Source organism: Mus caroli, unplaced genomic scaffold (genome assembly GCF_978045245.1).
Source record: "Mus caroli unplaced genomic scaffold, Mus_caroli_1 scaffold_1, whole genome shotgun sequence".
In the NCBI taxonomy this organism is placed as follows: domain Eukaryota; kingdom Metazoa; phylum Chordata; class Mammalia; order Rodentia; family Muridae; genus Mus; species Mus caroli.
In genome coordinates, this window is record NW_028227256.1 from 30,293,401 (window position 1) to 30,313,235 (window position 19,835).

General features: G+C 39.4%; 1 non-coding gene across 1 annotated transcript; it reads left to right on the top strand.

Moving 5' to 3' along the window:
* Window positions 1-1,055: 1,055 nt before the first annotated feature.
* LOC115032350 (U6 spliceosomal RNA) lies at window positions 1,056-1,161 on the top strand. Its single transcript, XR_003838031.1, has one exon. It is a non-coding gene; the product is annotated as a U6 spliceosomal RNA (small nuclear RNA).
* Window positions 1,162-19,835: the final 18,674 nt, after the last annotated feature.

Consider the following 19,835-nt stretch of genomic DNA (forward strand, 5'->3'; position numbering starts at 1 on the left):
ATGGCATGTGGGTATTTTGCTGCCCTTCGGAACTCTGTCATGGATGCTGACATAAATCTGCATGCTCTCCTATGTTTATTACCTCAGCTTTATTGCCATTTATAGGCAAACTGTTCCAAGTTTCTATCTCTAGCCTGATCCACCTCTTTGACCTTCAGATCTATAAACATTTCTACTGATGGAACTTATGTGTCCAATGAATATTTATTTTAGTGCAGTAAACATTTATAATTTAGCTACTATGCTTCAACTCACTCTTCTTTCTTCCTCTCCCTTGTCCTCTCTCAGAAAATGCCATAGCCAGTACTTTGTTGAACAAGCTGGAACCCAGCTCTCATCCTCTCCCTCCATCAATCATCATCATGACAGAGGTCATGTCTCCATCCTGACTCTAATATGAAGCACCCATATGGTCACTTCTCAAGCTCAAATCATTGTGGTATCTTGTATGGATCACTGTCTCCCTGCTTCAATTTTGAGACCCACTTCCCTTTCACTTGATCCCCTCCAATGGCAAAGTGATCAATTTTTATTTATTTATTTATTTATTTATTTATTTATTTATTTATTTATTTATTTTGCTTCTACTAGATCATCGATGCTGAAATAGCAAGGAACAGTGTGGAACCCAGAGAACCTAAAATTTCAAGGTTTCAAAGGCACATGTGAAAATCCTGCAATTCAAGGGAAGGTAACAACAGAGAAAAGGGTAGGGTCCACCCTGGGTGGAGACCTTCCCTTATACAGACAAGGTAGACAAAATAGCTTATGAAGAGGAACTTGGAAGGAGAATTGGCTGCTATGTTTGACCCAGTTTGAAAGAAATGTCATAAAAATATTCCATGCCCAGTGATTCACATTTAAAGTGAGTATATCTCTTTTGCCTACTGCTCCTGTGCTTGCTCAGTGGCAGAGAGAGCTCTATTGTCAAAATAGTGTCATGCACAGGAGATAGTGTACTGCCTCTCTTCCCTAACTACCAAGACCAGCCATAAGCCTCAGTTTTAATATTACCTTCTCTTATTCTTAGCATTGCCTGTCAAAAACCATCTAGAGTGCCACTTCGGCAGCACATGTACTAAAACTGGAATGATACAGAGAAGATTAGCATAGTCCCTGCGCAAGGATGACGAGCAAATTTATGAAGCATTTCATATTTTAAAAAAAAATCTAGGAAAGGCTAAAGACATACAAGTGACCTTTCTGGAGATAGCCCATCATGTTGCATAGTCTGTGATAGGTGAACTCTAAATTGCAGGGCCTTTAGAGATCTCATCTCAGAATTGATTCTTGTTACTGTTGATATGCCTTTGCTGTCATTATAAAATTAGTCAACTAAGGAGCTGAAGAGGTATGTAGCTCCATAGGAAGAACAACAATATGAACTAGCCAGTACCTCCAGAGCTCCCAGGGACTAAACCACCAACCAAAGAGTACACATGGTGGGACTCATGGCTTCAGCTGCATATGCAGCAGAGAATGGCCTGGTCGGACATCAATGGGAGGAGAGGCCCTTTGTTCTATGAAGGCTCTATGCCCTAGTGTGGGAGAATGCCAGGGCAAGGAAGTGGGAGTGGGTGGGTTGGTGAGAAGGGGAAGGGAATAGGGAGAGAGTGTTTTTCGGAGGGAGACCAGGAAAGGGGACAACATTTGAAATGTAAATAAAGAAATTATCCAATAAAAATAAAATAAAATTAGTCTAATAACTTCTGGGCATTAATCAACCTTACTGGGCAGATTTTCTGCAATCAACAAAGATGTACTCTCTTGCTGCAATGCTATATAGAAAAGTTAATGATTTCTTAACTTCTTATAATGATTCTATAAAATTCCTAAATTTGTACAAGTAATTTTGAGTCCTCATTGGCATAAAAGCTGCAGTTAGAGTTCTGTAAACCTTCAGGTGTCACAAACTAATTGCACTAGGATGGAAAGCAGACTTGAAACAAATTTACAATCAGGGAAAACATTCCTTCTAGGCTAGGTGAGAAACCGTTGCTTGATAACTAAAGTTGTAAACTGGGACTGGACTGTGGGTGTAAAGATAGAAAATGGAATGTTGGCTAGATTTATCTATACAAAACTTCAATACAAGTGAAACACAGGGAGATGATTTGCCTCTTGACTAAACTGTGTTAACTTATAACATAAGAATTATTGTTTTAAACTCCTAATGAACTTATAGAACTACTGACAGATAATAGATGCTTATTAGATAACTAGTCTTAATGAAAACTTGTAAACATTCCTGCTGAAACTTCTTATTTAATTTATGATGAACTTTTGAAATGTAAAGACATTTGGAAAACCATGTGATTTATTCTCTGAAAATTCTGTAAGTACTAAGAAGAGGGCTCCTGGCTGACTTGCCAGACTAAAGAGCTCTAGCAATTAATCCTTTATTTAATTCTCCACTGCTAAAAAGCACTTGTTAATTCGTCAGACTTTAGTGCTTGTTTAAACACAGAACAATAAGAGTTTAGTTTTCCAGTGCTTATTCTAGCATGTAGAATTAAAAAGGAAAAGTTAAGTTTCCTACAAGACCAGAGATCATTAGTCTGTTAGCTTTCATCCAACACTGTGTCCCACTTCAACATGTTCCCCTAAGGGACAGGCCCCAGCAATTGTCCAATGTTCTCTTGCCTCAGTTTTCTTGTTTACCACACTGAGATTATATCCACATCTATAAGGTCCTTTCCAGTCCTAACACCCTACAGGAGTAGTGGTTAAACATTTCCTGACCTGAGCTTTGCCTTAACATAACTGGCCTTACAAGAAAGTCAGTGAGACATTAAGCCCATGGCATCTCTCACTAAGTGTAGCAGAAAGGCTCATAAGAGCCTTTGGTTTCTCTCCTGGGCATATATCCAGAAGATGTTCCAACCCGTAAGAAGGACACATGCTCCACTATGTTCATAGCAGCTTTATTTCTAATAGCCAGAAGCTGGAAAGAACCCAGATGCCCCTCAACAGAGGAATGGATACAGAAAATGTGGTACATTTACACAGTGGAGTACTACTCAGCTATTAAAAAGAATGAATTTATGAAATTCCTAGGCAAATGGATGGACCTGAAGGCATCATCCTGAGTGAGGTCACCCAATCACAAAAGAACTCACATGATATGTACTCACTGATAAGTGGATATTAGCCCAGAAACTTAGAATACCCAAAATATAGGATACCATTTGCGAAGCACATGAGACTCAGGAGGAATGAAGACCAGAGTGTGGATGCTTTGCCCCTTCTTAGAATTGGGAGTGGAACGCCCATGGAGGGAGTTGCAGAGACGAAGTTTGGAGCTGAGACAAAGGGGTGGACCGTCTAGAGACTGCCATATCCGGGGATCCATCCCGTAATCAGCCTCCAAACACTGACACCATTGCATACACTAGTGGGATTGTGCTGAAAGGACCCTGATATAGCTGTCTCTTGTGAGACTATGCTGGGGCCTGGCAAACACAGAAATGGATGCTCACAGTCAGCTATTGGATGGATCACAGGGTCCCCAATGGATGAGCTAGAGAACCCAAGGAGTTGAGGGGATCTGCAACCCTATGGGTAGAACAACAATATGAACTAACCAGTGGCCCCCAGACCTTGTGTCTCTAGCTGCATATGTATCAGAGGATGGCCTAGTTGGCCATCAGTGGAAAGAGAGGCCCATTGGTCATGCAGACTTTATATGCCTCAGTGCAGGGGAACGCCAGGACCAAGAAGTGGGAGTGGGTGAGTAGGGGAGTGGAGGGGGAGGTCTGGGGGACTTTTGGGATAGCATTTGAAATGTAAATGAAGAAAATACTGAAGCCCAGTATTACAGTGGCTAGGAATAAAGGGAGTGAATTAAGATGAAGCCAAATAGTAAATAGCTCTATATGCGTGTTGGGGAATTTAGAATGAATCCTACGGATCATGTCAGGAAATTCTCTAGCAGGGGGAAGACTTGGACTTGTTTACAGTAGGAAACTCTGCTGGCAGCAGCACAGAGGATGGAATAGTCTGAGGAAGGAATGACTGAAGTGAACCAGAAGAGAGCCCCCCCCCTCCAAAGCATGTAATGGGCTCACCCCACACAGGCTGTTGCAGGATGGGGTCATATGTACATAGTGCTGTATTATGCATTTTCTATGCAGTCAGCAGTACATTATTGAGCTGCAGAAAGATTTTCTGGAAACTACCAGACTCCTCCCAGGAGTACATTGGCTCTCTGGGCTAGTACTGACAGTTTTCAAACTGCAGCATTTAATACACAACCCATGCTTTTCTGTAGTCTGCTGTCTGCTATATCCCCAGTGCAGCTTTCAGTATCAGGGTGTCCCACGTGGTCCTAATCCAGGCTTGCCACAACTGTGGACACCTGGATGCGAATATGTTATTCTATTAGGAATGTCTTCATTTTTAGTTCTATTTTCATTGTGGAGCAAATAGTCAAACTAATTAAGGCTGGGAATCATGTAAGTATGCTGGAAGCTTGGGTCTGGAGAAAAGGCAAAGCTTTAACTCGAGGTTACTAGCTTCTTCCTACTGGATTTCACTTCCTGGTCATAATGACAACTCCAAACCTGATGAGAGATGGCCACAACCCTACAAAAACAGCTCTGAAACATAATGGCACGTTTTTGTTGTTGTTTTCTGTAAAGGTCCATTCAGCATCCTTTGCCTTAGGACCTCACAATGCTCAACAACAGCAAAATTCACAGAGGTCCTCTCTATGTCATACAAATTATCCTCATTTCTCATTTATATTTTCCATATTTTCCCTTTATTGAAAATAGATACTTTTCTCATACGATATATCCTGATTATAGCTTCCCCTACTTCTACTCCTCCAGTTATTCCCCCACCTACCCTCCCCTCTGGATCCACTCCCTTTCTCATGCTCATTAGAAAAGAATAGTCTTCTAAGCGAAAACAACCAAATGTAACAAAATAAAATATAATACAGTGAAGCAAAAATTATCATTTTAAAGTTGGGCATGGCAACCCAACAAAAGGAAAAGAATCCCAGCAGCATGCACAAGAGTCAGAGACCAGAATACCACAGGTTTTCTATCCTTGAAAGATGGGGTTGGGCCAGAGGATAGGGGTCCAAACAGAGAGGGAGCGCTTTGCCTGAGCATCAGCAGCAGACATCTTGATTCCGAGAACCACCGAGTGTATTCTGCACAGGTGAGAGTACGGAATACAGAAGCTAAAAGCTTCTGAGACAGGGGGGAGCCACAGAGCTTCTAAGGCAGCCCCCTTTTCGGGCCCCAGACAGCTGGCCACTTTCCTTCCCAGAGGTTAGGGATCCCACAGGCCCAGGAACGCTTTGCCTGAGCATCAGCAGCAGACATCCTGGTTCCGGGACCCCGCCGAGTGTATTCTGCACAGCCCCAGAGATTACCAGATGGCGAAAGGCAAACGCAAGAATCCTACTAACAGAAATAAAGACCACTCACCATCATCAGAACACAACACTCCCACCCCACCTAGTCCTGGGCACCCCAACACAACCGAAAAGCTAGACCCGGATTTAAAAGAATATCTCATGATGATGGTAGAGGACATCAAGAAGAACTTTAATAACTCACTTAAAGAAATACAGGAGAACACTGTTAAAGAGTTACAAGTCCTTAAAGAAAAACAGGAAAACACAACCAGACAGGTAGAAGTCCTCAAAGAAAAACAGGAAAACACATCCAAACAGGTGATGGAAATGAACAAAACTATACTAGACCTGAAAAGGGAAGTAGACACAATAAAGAAAACCCAAAGTGAGGCAACGCTGGAGATAGAAACCCTAGGAAAGAAATCTGGAACCATAGATGTGAGCATCAGCAACAGAATACAAGAGATGGAAGAGAGAATCTCAGGTGCAGAAGAGAACATTGGCACAACAATCAAAGAAAATACAAAACACAAAAGGATCCTAACTCAAAACATCCAGGAAATACAGGACACAATGAGAAGACCAAACCTACAGATAATAGGAGTTGATGAGAATGAAGATTTTCAACTTAAAGGGCCAGCAAATATCTTCAACAAAATTTTAGAAGAAAACTTCCCAAACCTAAAGAAAGAGATGCCCATGAACATACAAGAAGCCTACAGAACTCCCAATAGACTGGATCAGAAAAGAAATTCCTCCCGACACATAATAATCAGAACAACAAATGCACTAAATAAAGAGAGACTATTAAAAGCAGTAAAGGAGAAAGGTCAAGTAACATATAAAGGCAGGCCTATCAGAATTACACCACACTTTTCACCAGAGACTATGAAAGCCAGAAGAGCCTGGACAGATGTTCTACAGACCCTAAGAGAACACAAATGCCAGCCTAGGCTACTATACACAGCCAAACTCTCAATTAGCATAGATGGAGAAACCAAAGTATTCCACAACAAAACCAAATTCACACATTATCTTTCCACAAATCCAACTCTTCAAAGGATAATAACAGAAAAAAACCAATACAAGGACAGAAACCACATCCTAGAAAAAGCAAGAAAGTAATCCTTCAACAAACTTAAGAGAAGACAGCCACAAGAACAGAATGCCAACTCTAACAACAAAATTGATAGGAAGCAACAATTACTTTTCCTTAATATCTCTTAATATCAATGGACTCAACTCCCCAATAAAAGACATAGACTAACAGACTGGCTACACAAACAGGACCCAACATTCTGCTGCTTACAGGAAACCCATCTCAGGGAAAAAGACAAACACTACCTCAGAGTGAAAGGCTGGAAAACAATTTTCCAAGCAAATGGCCTGAAGAAACAAGCTGGAGTAGCCATTCTAATATCTAATAAAATCAATTTCCAACCCAAAGTTATCAAAAAAGACAAGAAGGGACACTTCATACTCATCAAAGGTAAAATCCTCCAAGAGGAACTCTCAATTCTGAATATCTATGCTCCAAAAGCAAGGGCAGCCACATTCATTAAAGACACTTTAGTAAAGCTCAAAGCACACATTGCATCTCACACAATAATAGTGGGGAACTTCAACACACCACTTTCATCAGTGGACAGATCGTAGAAACAGAAATGAAACAGGGACACAGAGAAACTAACAGAAGTTATGAAACAAATGGACTTAACAGATATCTACAACATTTTATCCTAAAACAAAAGGATATACCTTCTTCTCAGCACCTCACGGGACCTTCTCCAAAATTGATCATATAATTGGTCACAAAACAGGCCTCAACAGATACACAAATATTGGAATTGTCCCATGCATCCTATCAGACCACCATGGACTAAGGCTGATCTTCAATAACAACATCAATGATGGAAAGGCAACATTCAGATGGAAACTGAACAACATACTTCTCAATGATACCTTGGTCAAGGAAGGAATAAAGAAAGAAATTAAAGACTTTTTAGAGTTCAATGAAAATGAAGCCACAACATACCCAAACCTATGGGACACAATGAAAGCATTTCTAAGAGGGAAACTCATAGCTCTGAGTGCATCCAAAAGAAACTGGAGAGACCACACACTAGCAGCCTGACAACACATCTAAAAGCCCTAGAAAAAAGGGAAGAAAATTCACCCAAGAAGAGTAGAGGGCAGGAAATAATCAAACCCAGGGGTGAAATCAACCAAGTGGAAACAAGAACTATTCAAAGAATAAACCAAACGAGGAGTTGGTTCTTTGAGAAAATCAACAAGATAGATAAGCCCTTAGCTAGACTCACTAGAGGGCACAGGGACAGCATCCTAATTAACAAAATCAGAAATGAAAAGGGAGATATAACAACAGATCCTGAAGAAATCCAAAACACCATCAATCCTTCTACAAAAGGCTATACTCAACAAAACTGGAAAACCTGGACGAAATGGACAAATTTCTAGACAAATATCAGGTACCAAAGCTAAATCAGGATCAAGTTACGATCTAAACATAGAAGCAGTCATTAATAGTCTCCCAGCCAAAAAAAAGCCCAGGACCAGATGGGTTTAGTGCAGAGTTCTACCAGACCTTCAAAGATCTAATTCCAGTTCTGCACAAACTATTACACAAAATAGAAGTAGAAGGAACTCTACCCAACTCATTCTATGAAGCCACAGTTACTCTGATACCTAAACCACAGAAAGATCCAACAAAGATAGAGAACTTCAGACCAATTTCCCTTATGAATATAGATGCAAAAATCCTCAATAAAATTCTCGCTAACCGAATCCAAGAACACATTAAAGCAATCATCCATCCTGACCAAGTAGGTGTCATTCCAGGGATGAAGGGATGGTTTAATATACAGAAATCCATCAACATAATCTCTTATATAAACAAACTCAAAGACAAAAACCACATGATCATCTCCTTAGATGCGGAAAAAGCATTCGACAAAATCCAACACCCATTCATGATAAAAGTCTTGGAAAGATCAGGAATTCAAGGCCCATACCTAAACATGATAAAAACAATCTACAGCAAACCAGTAGCCAACATCAAAGTAAATGGTGAGAAGCTGGAAGCAATCCCACTAAAATCAGGGACTAGACAAGGCTGTCCATTCTCTCCATACCTATTCAACATTGTACTTGAAGTCCTAGACAGAGCAATTCGACAACAAAATGAGATCAAGGGGATACAAATTGGAAAAGATGAAGTCAAAATATCACTTTTTGCAGATGATATGATAGTATATATAAGTGACCCTAATAATTCCACCAGAGAACTCCTAAACCTGATAAACAGCTTCAGTGAAGTAGCTGGATATAAAATTAACTCAAACCAGTCAATGGCCTTTCTCTACACCAAGAATAAACAGGCTGAGAAAGAAATTAGGAAAACAACACCCTTCTCAATAGTCACAAATAATATAAAATATCTTGGCATGACTCTAATTAAGGAAGTGAAAGATCTGTATGATAAAAACTTCAAGTTTCTGAAGAAAGAAATTAAAAAAGATTTCAGAAGATGGAAAGATCTCCCATGCTCATGGATTGGCAGGATCAGCATTATAAAAATGGCTATCTTGCCAAAAGTAATCTACAGATTCAATGCAATCCCCATCAAAATTCCAACTCAATTCTTCAATGAATTAGAAAGAGCAATCTGCAAATTCATCTGGAATAACAAAAAACCTAGGATAGCAAAAACTCTTCTCAAGGATAAAAGATCCTCTGGTGGAATCACCATGCCTGACCTAAAGCTTTACTACAGAGCAATTGTGATTTAAAAAAAAATGCATGGTACTGGTATAGTGACAGACAAGTAGACCAATGGAATAGAATTGAAGACTCAGAAATGAACCCACACACCTATGGTCACTTGATCTTTGACAAGGGAGCTAAAACCATCCAGTGGAAGAAAGACAGCATTTTCAACAAATGGTGCTGGCACAACTGGTTGTTATCATGTTGAAGAATGTGAATTGATCCATTTCTATCTCCTTGTACTAAGGTCAAATCTAAGTGGATCAAGGAACTTCACATAAAACCAGAGACACTGAAACTTATAGAGGAGAAAGTGGGGAAAAGCCTCGAAGATATGGGCACAGGGGAAAAATTCCTGAACAGAACAGCAATGGCTTGTGCAGTAAGATCGAAAATTGACAAATGGGACCTCATGAAACTGCAAAGCTTCTGCAAGGCAAAAGACACCATCAATAAGACAAAAAGACCACCAACAGATTGGGAAAGGATCTTACCTATTCTAAATCAGATAGGGGACTAATATGCAATATATATAAAGAACTCAAGAAGGTGGACTCCAGAAAATCAAATAACCCCATTAAAAAATGAGGCTCAGAACTGAACAAATTATTCTCACCTGAGGAATACCGAATGGCAGAGAAGCACCTGAAAAAATGTTCAACATCCTTAATCATCAGGGAAATGCAAATCAAAACAACCCTGAGATTCCACTTCACTCCAGTCAGAATGGCTAAGATCAAAAATTCAGGTGACAGCAGATGCTGGCGAGGATGTGGAGAAAGAGGAACACTCCTCCAGTGTTGGTGGGATTGCAAGCTTGTACAACCACTCTGGAAATCAGTCTGGCGGTTCCTTAGAAAATTGGACATAGTACTACCAGAGGATCCAGCAATACCTCTCCTGGGCATATATCCAGAAGATGTCCCAGCAGGTAAGAAGGACACATTCTCCACTATGTTCATAGCAGCCTTATTTATAATAGCCAGAAGCTGGAAAGAACCCAGATGCCCCTCAACAGAGGAATGGATACAGAAAATGTGGTACATTTACACAATGGAGTACTACTCAGCTATTAAAAAGAATGAATTTGTGAAATTTCTAGGCAAATGGATGGACCTGGAGGGCATCATCCTGAGTGAGGTAACACAATCACAAAGGAACTCACACAATATGTACTCACTGATAAGTGGATATTACCCAAAACTTAGGATACCCAAGATAATAGATACAATTTGCTAAACGCATGAAACTCAAGAAGAATGAAGACCAAAGTGGAGACACTGTTCCCCTTCTTAGAATTGGGAACAAAACACCCATGGAAGGAGTTACAGAGACAAAGTTTGGAGCTGTGACGAAAGAATGGACCATCTAGAGACTGCCATATCCAGGGATCCACCCCATAATCAGCTTCCAAACGCTGACACCATTGCATACACTAGCAAGATTTTGCTGAATGGACCCAGATATAGCTGTCTCTTGTGAGACAATGCTGGGGCCTAGCAAACACAGAAGTGGATGCTCACAGTCAGCTATTGGATGGATCACAGGGCTCCCAATGGAGGAGCTAGAGAAAGTATCCAAGGAGCTAAAGGGATCTGCAACCCTATAGGTGGAACAACATTCTGAACTGACCAGTACCCTGGAGCTCTTGACTCTAGCTGCATATGTATCAAAAGATGGCCTAGTCGGCCATCACTGGAAAGAGAGGCCCATTGGACACACAAACTTTATATGTCCCAGTACAGGGGAATGCCAGCGCCAAAAATGGGAATGGGTGGGTAGGGAAGTGGGGGGGGGGGTATGGGGGACTTTTGGGAGAGCATTGGAAATGTAATTGAGGAAAATACATAATAAAAAAAAAAGAGTCAGAGACCTACTCAAGAGTCAGTAGTCAAAAATACTCAACTAGTAGCTATAATATGTACGCAAAGGACCTAGTATAGACTCATGTAGGCCCTGCACTTGTGGCTTCAGTCTATGAGTTCATATGTGCCTTGCTTAGTTGATTCAGTGGGTCCTTTTCTTCTGGTGTCCTCCATATTCTCTGGCTTTTACACTCTTTCTGCCTCCTCTCCCTTGGGAGTCCCTGAGCTCTGAGGGGAGGAATTTAATGGAGGCCTCCCATTTCAGACTCTCTCCTTGCCTAATATCTGACTGTGAGTCTCCACATCTATTCCCATCTGCTGCAGAGGGAAGCCTCTGTCATGAAGCCTAGCTAAGGCACTGATTTATGAGTATAGCAGAATATAAGGAGGAATCATTTTACTGATTATTTTAAACCAGTAGTGTTTTAGGCTGGGTTTCTAGGCTAGAGACTAACTAGCTAGTCTCTAGTTCTTAGTTACCCAAGCAGTGTCTAGTATGAGTTTCTTCTCATCCAGTGGGCCTTAGGTCAAACCAGACATTGGTTAGCTACTCCCTTACATTCAGTACCACCATTGTCCTAGCATACTTTGCAAACAGGATAGATTGAAGGTCAAAGGTTTTGTAGCCGAGTTGGCAGCCATATTTCTCTTTAGGTAGCCTACAGAGTACCTTCCCACACCAAGGCTAGAACATAAGGGAAAATGTTCCATGTCGGTACCAGCTCAGCATCTCTGTGTTCAGTGAATTGTGTGGACAATGGGACCCCACCATCAGTTTGCAGATAGTAACCTTTTGTCTTAGCAACAGCCTGCGTTGCTTGGGGATTTCCATGGGATTCACTTAATCAACAACTCAATTGAATGCAACCTTGTTCTCCTTCTGGAAGCCTCACCTGGCTACAAGAGATGGCCTGTTGAGACTTAGTAGAAGAAGAGAAAGACTTTGAAGGAACATTCATCAGAGAAAACGAAATCTAAAATATTATAAACACATATGCATTTATGTGTATAAAACATTTACATACAGTACCTCCACAAAATAGTACAAGTTTTTGATGAAAATAGAATGACTTAGTTACTCAGACAGCTTGAAATATGTAGTATAGAATTCAATAATGTTTTCATAATATTTCATTTAAAAGATTTAATACCCTAATAGGAAGCCAACTTTCTATAAGAGTATAAGAGCATATATTTTAAAGGTTATTTTATAATTATTGTGAAATCTGTGCTTTAAAATGTGTTTTTGGAATAGATGTCATGTTGAAAAATGGTAGGAAACTAAGATAATAAAGAAATAGATTTGGGGAGAAAAAACAATTTTTTCAAATTAAGCAAACACGTTCTTACAATTGGATGTGTAATAAGAGATAGTAAAATATGTTTAAGAAGCAATAGTCTGTACATAAACCTTACACATTAGGATAGGTGCCTCATGGCTTCACTAAAAGAGGTGCATCATGCTTGGAGAAGCAGTGAGGTTTAGAACTTCAAGACATACTTTTTTTTTAAACTGAAAGATAAAGGAGCAAGACAAATATGGGTATGACTTACAGGGTACAATGGAGGTTTGTCAAAGTTTGACTAAACTTATGATATATGGTTCACAGACTGATAAAATTTAAGTACAAAGAAAATGTTAACTTCTTAATTTTACTTATTTTTGATCCTTTAATTTTAAATATCTAGATTCATGATTCATGTGCTGCTTTACATACCCATACATCAATGTTATATGTGGCACATACCCCCTCCATACCACCATCTCTTCTTCTTCCTCTATACTCATCTGAAATTAGTCCCCCTTTTGCCCCTGGACAGTTTTGCGTCTACTTTCATGTTATACATACAGATAACTACATTCTGGAGTGATCAGTTCATAGACTACTGTAGTTTATTCCTTAAGATGATGATAATTCTTGCTATGACATAGCATATGTATCTATATAAAATCTAGAAACCACATATGAGACAAATACATGCAGTATTTGCATTTCTGAGACTGGCTTGATTCATATGACTGTCTCCAGTTACATCTCTATGGAGTCTCAACTGGCCATTTCTTGAACCCATTCAATTGGGTTCTTGGCCAAGGAGGTCCCATGGAAATCCTCAAACAACATAGGATGTTGCTTAGACAGAAAGTTTGCTCTCTGCAAACTGACATTGGGGTCCCATTGCAGAGGGCAACATCCACACAACTTGCTGAACATGGAGATGTTGAGCTGGTCCTTGAGTTATACAGAGCCCTCACTCCTTGTTCTGTATGACTGAAAATAACACCACTGTGTAGCTATGCCACATTTTCTTTATCCACTCCCCTGTTGTTGGTTTCATTCCTTGGCTATTTTGAGTAGTGTTGCAGTAAATACTAATGTGCAAGTGTCTCTGTGATATGTCTGACAAATATCAGAGCAGCAGGTTCAGAAAAGGATTTGGCATGAAATTATTCTTCATAAATGAGTTTTTCTAGGTGATCCTCATAACTATAAGAGCCATGATTGAGCCTTGATGTTGGAAGAGCATTAGAAGGGACCATGCATCATACCAGAGGCACCATAATGGGTCCTTGAAGTGGAAAACCATTATAGACATTATAGAAACATTATGGCTGCTTGCATTTCAGTTTTGAAAGCTGTTCATTTTATTAGACCATTTCTTGATTAGGTGGTTTGATTTATTGATATTTAGGTTTTTACATTTTCTCTGTGTATTATAGATATTAATCTTCTATCCTTTATACCTAGCAAAGATTTTCTCCCATTCTGTATGTTATCTCTTTACTTGGCTATGCAGATACTTTTTGATTTTGTGGGGTCCACTTTAGTCATTGTTCACATTTCCTACACAACTGGAGTCTTATTTAGAAAGTCCTTGAAGTTTTTAAATGTTTCACAACATGTTTGTTTTGTTTTGTTTTGTTATAGTTTTGGATTTTAGGTCTCCCATTAAATTTTTATTTATTTGGAGTTGAATTTTATGTAGGGTAAGAAATGAGTATCTTGTTTTATTCTTGTATATGGACAGCAAGTAATTCCAGCACTACTTATTAAAGATACTTTCTTTTCTCGAAGGTATGTTTTTGGCATCTTTGTCAACAATTCTCTATGAGTTTATGCTGTATTTTCTATTCCCTTTCATTGATCTGTATATTTGCTTATGCTGTTTTTGCTACTATGGCTTGGGAATGTTAGGGCAACAAACACAGGGGAAATTATAGGAACATGGCAGAGGAAAGGAGCCCCTTACCTTGACCTCTGATGAAGTTTCCTTCCATCTGAGAAGAATCCTAGAATAATCATTTTCTGTGTGAAGAATGCCAATACAGAATTAACACTCTTGTGATGGTTAGATCTAAATATTAAATTGATATGTTAGACTCACCTGGGAATAGAACCTCAATGAGAGATTATCTAGCTCTGATTGACCTGTGGGCATGTCTATGGGGGACTGTCTTGATTATTAATTGAAATAGAAAGGCCCAGCTCACAGAGAGGGCATCATTCTCTAGGCAGGTGGTCCAGGGTTGTATAAGTATAGAGAAAGAACTAAGCAAGAATAGCCTACTTGATCATGGTGAATTCTCATTTTGATGTGTTCTTGGATTCAGTTTGTAAGAATGTTATTGAGTATTTTTGCATTGATATTCTTAAGGGAAATTGTTCTGAAATTCTCTTTCTTTGTTGGGTCTTTGTGTGGTTTATGTATCAGTGTAACTGTGGCTTCATAGAAAATATTGGGTAGTGTTTCTGCTGTTTCTATTTTATGGAATATTTTGAGGAGTGTTGGTATTAGTTCTTTGAAGGTCTGGTAGAATTCTGCACTAAAAGTGGGAGTTTTAAAATACTGCTTCTATCTCATTGTTATAGCTATCTTACTGATGTTTAAATTTCTTATCTAGTCTTGATTTAATTTTGGTTGGTCAGATACAAATGTTCTGTTTGTACTTTCTTATTAATTAATCTTGGTCATCCTCCAAGTGTTCCAATTCCTGCTTTGCCTTAAAGCACTTATCTCCCATCCTTATGCCTTGATCGCTCTTTGGTGATGCTTTCCGTGGAGCTTTGGGTTGACTTACTAAATTGTTCATCTCTAAGATTTTTTTTTCATTCAATATTCTTATCTCTTTTTTCTTTGAATTCCACTTTCACATCTTGAATTCACTTTCTTATTGCATTTAGCTGTCACTGTGTTCTTTTGCAATTAATTCTGGAAGTGATACATAAACCAATGTACGCAGCTGTGTTCCAATAAAACTTTATTAACAAAATGAAGCAGCAGGTTAGATTTGGCCCACTAGCCCCCACTCCACGCCCATCTATTTTTCTCTTCTTTAGAAAGAGATATTTAGTACAATAGTTTTGAATTTCATACTTTCCTATTTATAAGCGAATGCTTTTGATCATGTTTTATTTTTTCCTTAAGTTGTCATTAGATGTTCAACTAACTTAGGAATAGCTAATCTTTATGCCAGCTAAAGATTACTGCATTATTCCAGGGATGAATTGGTAAGACCATGAAAACAGTAGGTATGTGGACAATGATCACATTTTGGATGTATTTGATGGAAGAAGCAATATCAGCAGATGTAGAACATGAGAGGAAGGAAGGAACTGAATAGCTCCAAGGACTTTCAACCACTAGATTGTAGTAGAAATTATTAAAAATCATGGCCTCGGGCTTCTTCCCTACATTAGATCATTTATGTTTCTGGATGAAACACACACATAGCCTTTATATTTTTAATATGCCTTAAGCAGCACAAATAGCAGGGCAACTGCCTACGCTCCAGCTGTTAGAATCTACTTTCCTATCAATAACTCCCAGTTATCATTACTTACTATGTTTGGTCTGAGCTGCTCTTAACTCCAATTGGCCAGCCCACCAAACCATTTTTATGGTCCAGCTTTCCTATTGAGGTCTTTCTTCTCCTCTACTGCATGTTCTTCTTCCTCATGGTCCCAAGCCTGGAAAAACCTAAACACCACCTATGTCTGTTCTGCCCAGCTATTGGTTGTTTGCATCTTTATTTTCCAATCACAATTAACTGGAGGCAGGGTCACAGGGGCTACAGTCAGACTCCAGGTCTTAGGAACACACTTAGCATTAAAATAGTAAAAGACAAAAACTCAACACTAGGCTGGGCATGGTGGTGCATGCCTTTAATCCAAGCACTTGGGAGGCAGAGGCAGGTGGATTTCTGAGTTTGAGGCTAACTTGGTCTACAGAGTGAGTTCCAGGACAGCCAGGGCTACACAGAGAAACCCTGTCTCAGAAAAAAAAAAAAAAAAAAACAAAAAAAACTCAACACTAGAAAATGGAAGTCATTGTGTTTCTATAACTACATTTGTTGAACTGACCTTTATAAGTGTGCAATAAAAGATATTTGACTGCCATCAGATTTACATAGCACTGCCTCATGAAAGGATACTCTCAACCCCAACAATGTATTCCAGGGAAACTGTGCTTTAAAGCTCTTGCTATTTACTGTCATCTCACTGTTCTCTCAAAGGCAGCCCTCACTTCTACTTTTCTTAATTTTTCATGGAGATGCATTGGCTGGTAAAAACTCTCAGAGATTTGACACTGATGGAAACTTCCACCCCAACCCCCCAACCCCGTGTAAGCAATCTGACTCATGACCTCTTTTTTAGACTCATCAATAGTCTAAAGACTAGCACACAACTCAACCAAGTGGCATATCATCATTTGCCTTCTGCTTGGCACACAGGTCATCAACACAAAGCCACTGCTGTGTGATTTTCTCACGATGGTTGTGGGCTGTTACATGGTAAACTTCTTAGAGAACGTAAATGATTCTAAGTAAAATTTCAGGGTCTTAGAGCATGCTCTTTGTTTTAACTGAAAAACAAACAAATAAATGAGTCCTGTAAAATCATTCAATTTTAAAATACTGGAGGAGCAGTCAGATAGGGATTATTAACTGTGGTATAACAACACAGTGAGCCAGCATAAATTTTTCTTTTTAAAGTTTTATTTATTTTTTTTAAATGTATATTTAGGGTCCGAGAGCTAGCTCAGTGGTTAAGAGTGCATATTGGAGGCTCAAGAGATAGCTCAGGAGTTAAGAGCTCTTCCAGAGGTCCTGAGTGCAATTCCCAGCAACCACATAAAGGCTCACAACCATCACTAATGGGATGCAATGACCTCTTCTGGTATGTCTGAAGACAGCAACAGTATACTCTCATAAATAAAATAAATAAATCTTAAAATCCTCAAAAGACTGGAGGCCCCAAGAAGTTGGGAGATCTAGTGGGGGGAAAGGGAGGGTGAAGACATATGGACTGTAAAAAAAAAAAAAAAAATTAAAAAGCCCTTCCAGTCAGCACTAGCTCTGGGCCATCTTGGGCACTAACTCAGCAGATGGTCCCATGGTCCCCAGAGGACTCTCCACACTGCAGGCACCCTAGCATGCCCAGGATCTTAGGATCACTGGTGAATAGAACATAGCATCTGTTCCAAACCAATCGTGATAGGCCTGTGACAGCAGAAGCAAGGACACGGGAGCCCTGCCTGACCAGCAGCTCAGGTTCCTTCTGATCAGTGATGGTATACCTTGGTTTCAAACACAGCAGACAGCCCCACAGTTCCCAGAAGAGACACCATTTCCAGGCACTAACACACCCAGGATCTTACAACTTCAGGATACCAGGCTACCAGGAGCTTGGTCTCACCAGGATCTCAGGGTCTCAGAGGAAGTCTGACTGCCAGTAACTCTGACATATGCAGAATCTCAGGTTCACAGGAACCTGTAATCACAGGATCACAGAGAAAGCTGGACACTGAGGAGTCCTGAATCAACCAGGATTATAGGAAGGACAGGCTCCAATCATATATATTGAGGCAGGAAGCATTTGAGATAATCAGATGGCAGGAGGCAAGCATAAAAACAGAAGCAACAGAAACCAAGGTTACTTACCATCTTCAGAACCAAACTCTCCTACAATAGTAAGTCCTGGATACACCATCACACCAGAAAAGCAAGATATGGATCTAAAGTCACTTCTTATGATGATGATGGGGGCCTTTAAGAAGGAAATGAATAACACCCTTAAAGAAATTCAGGAAAACAAAGGTAAACAGCTAGAAGCCCTTAAAGAGGAAACACAAAAATCCCTTAAAGAGTTAAAGGAAAACACTACCGAAAAGGTGAAAGAATTGAACAAAACCATCCAGGATCTAAAAATGGAAGTAGAAACAATAAAGAAATCACAAAGGGAGACCACTCTGGAGATAGAAATCCTAGGAAAAAAAAGAAAAGAAAAGAAATCCTAGGAAAGAAATCAGGAACCATGATTGCAAGAATCAGCAACAGAATACAAGGGATGGAAGAGAGAATCTTAGGTGCAGAAGAATCCATAGAGGACATGGACACAACAATCAAAGAAAATGCAAAATGCAAAAAGATCCTAACATAAAACATCCAGGAAATCCAAGACACAATAAGAAGACCAAACCTAAGGATAATGGAAGTAGATGAGAATGAAGATTTTCAACTTAAAGAGACAGTAAATATCTTCAAGAAAATTAAAGAAGAAAACTTCCAGAACCTAAAGAGAGAGATGCCTACAAACATACAAAAAAGCTTACAGAAATCCAAATAGACTGAACCAGAAAAGAAATTCCTCCCAACACATAATAATCAGAACAACAAATGCACTACAAAATGATAGAATATTAAAAGCAATAAGGGAAAAAGATCAAGTTACATATAAAGGCAGACCTATTAGAATTATACCAGACTTCTCACCAGAGACTATGAAAGCCAGAATCCTGGACAGATATTATACAGACCCTAAGAAAGCACAAATGCCAGCCCAGGCTACTATACCCAGCAACACTCTCAATTACCATAGCTGGAGAAACCAAAGTAGCCATGACAAAACTAAATTCACACAATGCCTTTCCAAGAATCCAGCACTTCAAAGGACAATAAAGGGAAAACTCCAACACAAGGAGGGAAATGATGCCCCAGAAAAAGCAAGAAAGTAATTCTTCAACAAACCTAAAAGAATATAGCTGCAAGAACAGAATCCCAACTGTAACGACAAAAATAAGAGGAAGTAATGATTACTTTTCCTTAATATCAATGGACTCAATTCCTCAATAAAAAGAAATAGACTAAAAGACTGGCTACATAAATAGGTCCCAACATTTTGCCGTATACAGGAAACCCACCTCAGGGACAAAGACAGACACTACCTCAGCATGAAAGTCTGGAAAACAATTTTCTAAGCAAATGGTCCGAAGAAACAAGCTGGAATAGCTATTCTAATATAAAATAAAATGGACATCCAATCCAAAGTTATAAAAAAAGACAAGGAGGGGCACTTCAAGGTAAAATCTACCAAGCACATCAAAGGTAAAATCTACCAAGATGAACTAACAATTCTGAATATCTATGCTCCAAATGCAAGGGCAGCCACATTCATTAAAGAAACTTTAGTAAAGCTCAAAGCACACATTGCACCTCACACAATAATAGTGGGATACTTCAACACCCCACTCTCATCAATGGACAGATCCTGGAAACAGAAACTGAACAGAGACACAGTGTAACTAACCAAAGTCATGACACAAATGGATTTCACAGATATCTACAGAACATTTTAACCTAAAACAAAAGGATATACCTTCTTCTCAGCACTTCATGGTATCTTCTCCCAAATTGACCATGTAATTGTTAACAAAACAGGCATCAACAGATACAAAAGTATTAAAATTATCCTCTACATCCTATCAGATCACCACAGACTAAGGCTGATCTTCAATAACAACATAAATAATAAAAA